Genomic DNA, 7,207 nt, shown 5'->3' with positions numbered 1-7,207 from the left:
AGGTTCGTCATGGTCAAGTAACATGACTTTCAGAATAGGATTATTGTACCACTCTGGTGCGGATCTTACTCTGGTTGACCTACGAGGTTCGGTAGTAACTTGATCTGAAGTTCATGATCATCTTCATTAACTTCCTCACTAATTGGTGTAGGAATCATTGGAACTAATTTCTGTGATGTACTACTTTCCAATAAGGGAGCAGGTACAATTACCTCATCAAGTTCTACTTTCCCCCCACTCACTTCTTTCGAGAGAAACTCCTTCCCTAGAAAGGATACATTATTAGCAATGAATATATTGCCTTCGGATCTGTGATAGAAGGTGTACCCAACAGTCTCCTTTGGGTATCCTATGAAGACACATTTATCCTATTTGGATTCGAGCTTATTAGGTTGAAGCTTTTTCACATAAGCATCGCAGCCCCAAACTTTAAGAAACGGCAACTTGGGTTTCTTGCCAAACCACAGTTCATATGGTGTCATTCAAGATGGGGATGGGTCGACCCGGACCTGGCCTTGGACCCGGCCCTATGGCCCCAAGGCCAATATGTGAGGCCATGGGTCGGCCCATTACATCAGAAATTGGTGGCCTCATTGACCCGTTGGGCGCATGAGGCCACCCCAAAATCCAGCGAACTCACACTTACATCTCTATTTACAAAGAAATAGCATGGCGGGTCAGTCTAAATTTCCAAACCATCCTGCTTCAATACTACCTAGCATTAGTCACTACCAAGCATAAATTAATACTAAGTTATTTTGAATAGATATATTGTGTTCGATGTGAGGTGGGTAGGTCCTGTCTTTTCTTCCCGTGAAGTGGGCTACAGTAGGCTAGGCACTGATACTGTGAACCATAAATCTCTAATGCACTCAGGCAAGCTAACCAGAGGAATAATCTCTCGATGCATTCAGCTGGCTACTCATGTATTGGACTTTGCATATGTAAAAAATGATTTAGGCATTGTCGATAGATACAAGTAACTTACATTGTAGTAGTATATCTATTGCCCGTATCAGAACAGGTCGACCCGTCTGACCCATTGGGTCGCACAGTGCCGACTCCACTGACCCATATATAATTTAAGGCCAACCCACTTGACCCATTGGCCTTGACTTTTTGGGTCGGGTCAGTGGCCCGACGGGCCAACCCGGCCCATTCCCGGCTTGAGGTATCGTCTCAACAGATTTAGATGGTTCCCTATTTAACGTGAATGCAGCCGTCTCTAAAGCATAACCCCAAAACGATAGCGGTAAATCAGTAAGAGACATCATAGATCGCACCATGTCGTGGTTTTGTCACGGCAGATGTCCTTACTGTTAGGACTTAGTCGTGAGGCCAACGCATCTTTGTAGTAGCTTGAGAGGGGTTGAGCGGAGTCGAGAGATGCAACACAAGACAAGGATTTAGACAGCTCCGGGCCCCGGGAAACATCATCCGGTAATAGCCCTACGTGTTGTTTGTGGCTAGATCTCATTATCCTCATGAGAGAGTCACCGCATAAGCCGGCTCCCCCTTTGTGTCTGGCCCTAGAGATTGTTTTTTGCTTTCTTGTAGCTTCCTCCCCTTTGGGGAGCCCTTCCTCTCCTTATATAAGTTGAAGGGGCGGGTTACATGTGGAGTCCTATTAGGATTAGGACTAGTCTATCTCTAATACAAACCGGATACAAGTCTAGGTCTTAACTCCTTGTAAGACAAATATTCCTCACGCCTTTCCTCTTAAACCGGCCCACCATAGTGTGAACCGGCCTTCATGAACCGCCTGTTGGGCCACCTGGTCTTGTCACTCCTCTGACCCGCCTGCCGGATTACCAATGAATCATAAACCGCCAGGTCCAAACGGGTCGCCAGTGAATCGTTAAGTCTCAGCCGGGTCTCAAGTAAAACACCAAGTCCGATCGGATTATACTTCCGGCCGGTTTACACCGCGGGGTATATCCCCGACATTAGCCCCCAGTTTAATTTGGATTTATCCATGTTAAACTGATCCTGTAAAACAAACTCAAGACCAAATTTGACAGATTATGCTCCTGGTTAAGAATTCTTGTAAACCGGCATCTGATGATCCTTAAGTCCTTGTCATTTCCTCCTTCTAGAAAATCTGGGTTAACAAGCCAGCTTCATTCTCAATTTGCTGACATTGGTTTCTCACAGAGAAATATTGTGAAGAATAATCCACTTGAGTCGGCTTCCAAAGCGTCGGTTTAAGAAATATGGGTCTTGAAATACTTATCTAATATTCAGCCGGTTTGAAGATGTAAAACTTGCCGGTTTAATATTACCAAAATTGTCGGTTTATAAATATTGATGGCACCAGGTCATAATTGTTGTCGACACCGGGTCATGTAATTGATCTTCCCGATTTGCTCAGAACTGATAAACTGAAGATGTTCCTCCTTTATATGCATAATACCTGTAGCCCCCAAGTCTTAAGAGGAGAACATAGTGATAACTTAAGACTTGCTCCAATAAGTGTTTCAACCTTGAAGAAATCCGGTTTGTTCATCTCAATCATATAAACTGAATACTCCATATATGTAGCCCCCAAGTGCCGGATTGTCATGCTTGCAGCAACCTGGGACTTGTAATTGCTTATAAAAACTTCAATCAGTGTAGCCCCCAAGGGCCAGGTCATTATGCAATAATGAGCAGGGACTTTGTAAATATAATCATGTAGATTTTAGCAGTGATGTGTAGCCCCCAAGGGCCGACTTAGTAAGATAATACGGAACCGGGGCTTGATATATACTTCAATGGAAATAACATATTATAATGTAGCTTACATCGTAGATCTTGAACCCACGTCCACAAGGTTAAGAGCTTTGTGCTTTACCAACTGAGCAATGAACCCTTTAATATAATGGATTAAGGCTTGTATACTTTGAATGTTTGACATGAGCAATTGGTAGCCCCCAAGGGCCGGCTCATTATGATATGAGTCGGGTCTTCAATAAGATGAGCAAAAAATGACTTTGCATTAGCCCCCAAGTATCATGGTGCATGCTTGTAGCGACATGAGACTTGCATATTTGATATAATCTCAATTTAAATAATGTAGCCCCAAGTGCCGGGTCGTAAGCCTGCAGCGACTCGGGACTATTCCTTCCATTGTAGAATAAACCATATCCATTGATAAAATAATAGCCATTGCGCCAAAGCGACTTTGAATACCTCATCTATTGATAACTATAATAACTGCAATCCAAATATATATACTGGCGACTTATAGTCCAAAGCCAGACAGGTTTAATAAACACTGGATAATTTATCATCATATTGGTGACTTATAGTCGAAAGCCGGGCCGGTTTAATAAATGCCGATGATTTATAATCATGCTTTATTCAACCTATTTCTGTATACAACAAGTTTAAAGTGTCCTGGCAGTTTACCGCCGGACGGGTCATAATGCCCAACGTATAACCCGGGTGTATAACCAAGGCTGCACTTAAGAATAATCAAATATGAAATATATCATACATGTGACATTGAATCACATCGTTGGCTTACCAACTTTTTGTAGTAAGGGTGATAACCCAAATCTTGAGTATTTGAGAACTCCTTCCTTAATTTGCCGGTTTATGATAAAACCGTTCCGAGTTGTGATAAACACCGGTTTATTCAATACTGGTGACTTTGAGTCGGAACCAGACCGGGCTGATAGTCTCCGGATTATAATTGATCATGTGCTGACAACTTGTAGTTGAAAGCCAAGCCGGGTTAATGAACGCCGGTATATCCATGCACATATGATACATGCTATGATGATGTAATGATGTTGCAATGTATGATGCAATATATGATGATGTATATGTATGATCAAGAGGGTTTAAGCTATGGTTCAGATACGCCCAGAGCCCCCATATAGTCATAATTATGGCATTGCGCCGATCAAAAGGTGTAACTATGGTTCGAATACGACCAAGCCCCCAAATAATTTCCCTAGTGCCCTTATGCCTATCAAGAGGTGTAACTATGGTTCGAACCCATAGCCCCCAAGTGATTTTCCCTGGTGGCCTTATGCCTATCAAGAGGTGTAGCTATGGTTCGGATACGACCAGAGCCCTCAAGTGATTTCCCTGGTCACCTTATGCTTATCAAGAGGGTATAAGCTATGGTTTGGATACGATCAGAGCCCCCAAGTGATTTCCCTGGCGGCTTTAAGCCTATCAAGAGGTGTGACTATGGTTCGAACATAGCCCCCAAGTGATATTGTGAGCTGTGCTCAAGGGATACCCATGTTTGAGTGATGCTGTGCAATAGACTCTCTTTGGCCCCTTGTGAAAATATTGGATTGATAGCCGGATTACCAAAGTAACTAGAGCTGTGCTCTTATGATAATATTGGCTTGATAGCCGGATCAATACGTAATCAGAACTCCGCTTTATAAACAGAAGCCAACATGTGATCAATAATATGATAAGCCAATAAGGCAGGATAACCCATGTTTGAACCGTGCGTCATGGCAACAGGTCCTCTTCGGCAACCTATAACTTTTTGCAAGAGATAAATTCTTCTTGAACCGGGATTTTGAACCGGATATTTAGAGCGTCAGATCTTTGTGGGAGACATATTTCCCTTGAACCGGATTGTAAACCAAAATCTTCATTTTCAGCCAGAAATTTTTTGACGGCCTTTTAAACTCGAACTTGCGAGAACTTAATTCTTTTTGAACCGGAACTTTAAACCGAATTTGAAAGCTTCAAAACTTTGTGGGAGACAGATTGTCCTTGAACCGGATGTTTGAACCGGATTTGAGAGCTTAAAAGCTTTGTAAGAGACAAATTTACCTTGAGCCGGATGTTCGAACCAGATTTGAGAGCTTTAAAGCTTGCGGGAGAGAGACGTCTCTTGAACCGGATTTTAAACCGGAATCTTTATTTTGAACCGACAATTTTTTGACGGCCTTTAAATTTTCATCAATATGGCAGGTGTCCTCCGGAACCGACTTATCTTTCTCTCCAATGACTCGGAGTTCTCGAGTCATGTCATTGTAGCCCCCAAGTTTTAAGATTACTCAAGGAGTTGGCTTGAGATTCTCCATATTTAACCGTGATATAAACCGGCATGAGTTATCCAATAATTCAGTGATATAATAATCCCTTTTTGCAGTGGACAATTTTTCCTGCATTGGAAAGCATGCAAGCCAGAGTAATTTCTCTTTTAAAGAAAGCAATATATAATATAAAAATATAATGGAGGGATTTCACCTGATATGTTAGGCCAGAAAATATCCACCGCGGAGTTGATGATCACCACGGTGAAGCTGAAATTAAGCATGGGAGAGTCGGCCATGTAAGCAGACAAATGAATCGACCGCGGTGTTGTAAGCCGGTGCGGTCAGGCGAGTCAACTGCAAGAGCGGTAAGTCACGCGGACGCCGAGTCGGCCGCGGGGGCGGACGGGTAAGTTGTCCGTCACATTGTAAGCCGGTGCAGATGTGTGAGCCGACCGCGAGGGTGGACGGGCAAATCGTCTGTGGCATTGTAAGGCGGCGCGGATGGCTGAGTCGGCTGGCGCATTGATGTAGACCGGACCGCAGGGGCAGCGGCTTGCACACCCTGTTCAACAATAAGCGGGTGCGGATGCTGGTGCATGATGATGCTAAAGCATACTGATGTGTCTTTCGGACAAAGTGACTGCATAGCAATTTGATCAAATGATGGCCTTCACATCCGAACAAATCCCCATGCATCCATCCAGTTTTTAAGTAAGCCACGCCCCGCAAGCAATGCATTGAACTTGGGTATCCCTCAATAGCTCGGCGCGGCATGGGGCCAGCGACGCCCAAGGCAGTAGCAACACCAGCAGAGGGAGCAGCGGGAGACGCTCATCAGTGCTCATCGAAAGCGGTAACAGTAGTCAAGGCAATTTCATGGTAGGGGCAGCTTAGCAACTTGGAGTTGAGGCCCAGCGCTGGCGGCTTAACGATGCCGGCGAGTGACCGGGTGGCAGTAGTAGTCGGTGGCAGAGGAGCAGTGGCTCGACTGAAAAGGCGAACATGCACTGGTGTCGGTGGCAGAGGAGCAGTGGCTCGACTGAAAAGGCGACCATGCACTGGTGCCGGCCGGCTGCAGACTTCTTGTTGACCTCGGCGACTCGGATCAACAACTTCCGTCTAAGAAACTCCAATTTTCTTCACAAAAATATCTTTAATCGAAAACCATACATGTATGCGTGGACATATATCTTTTTTTTTCTTTTGCTTGATCGCTTTGCACTTGAAGTAGCAGCAGAGAAAACCGACCATCGTTTGGGGCGAGATCGGGCGCGACTCGGCGTTGACCCGCCATAGAGGAGGCGGCTCTACGGGCGACTCGGCCACGAAGCATAATCCGGGTCGTAGTTGATTGAGTCCCGTCCGAGTCCTTGCTATATTCTTTTTTCCTTTCCTTTTGTCTTCACGTGATGATGAATCTGTTGTAGTACTCCTTCCAGTCCACGCTCGCGTATAATCCTCGGGTGCTCCGTAAGCCTCCGCTTCCTTTGTTGATTTTTAAACCAGTGCAAGTACGATTAGCAGCACTTTCAACACAACTTGGTTCGCATGAGATGTAGTAGTAGTACCACTTTTGCCTCGGGACTTGGTCTATCAGCAGATTATGTGCGGAGGCGTGGAGCAACGAACACAGCTTGACGGATTGGTCAGAATAACTACAACGGAAGATTTCATGTCCGTCTCAACGTAACCTGCGATTGATGGATTGCGAAAAACTGTCCCCACCAGAAAAAACTCTCATCACGAACTCGGCCTGCAAAGGCGACGGCTCACCGTGCAGCCCTAAATTTTTGTTTAACTCTTTAACCTTACAGATCATAAATCTGGTCCAACGAACTTGAAACTGATGTAGATCCTTTCAAACTGTCCTTCTTCATATGAAAATTTACGAACCTCTCGACCCTGAGAAAGATCCCTCCAAGAACTCAACACCACCGTGCGCAAGCCCCACGGTGGGCGCCAACTGTCGTGGTTTTATCACGGAAGATGTCCTTAGTGTCAGGACTTAGTCGTGAGGCCAACGCATCTTTGTAGTAGCTTGAGAGGGGTTGAGCGGAGTCGAGAGATGCAACACAAGACAAGGATTTAGACAGCTTCGGACCCCGAGAAACATCATCCGGTAATAGCCCTACGTGTGTTTTGTGGCTAGACCTCATTATCCTCATGAGAGAGTCGCCGCATAAGCCGGCTCCCCCTTTGTGTCTAGCCCT

The sequence above is a fragment of the Triticum urartu genome, chromosome 3 (assembly GCF_003073215.2).
Source record: "Triticum urartu cultivar G1812 chromosome 3, Tu2.1, whole genome shotgun sequence".
Classification (NCBI taxonomy): Eukaryota; Viridiplantae; Streptophyta; class Magnoliopsida; order Poales; family Poaceae; genus Triticum; species Triticum urartu.
The sequence above is the reverse complement of the archived record's forward strand: the minus strand, read 5'-3'. Positions refer to the sequence as shown.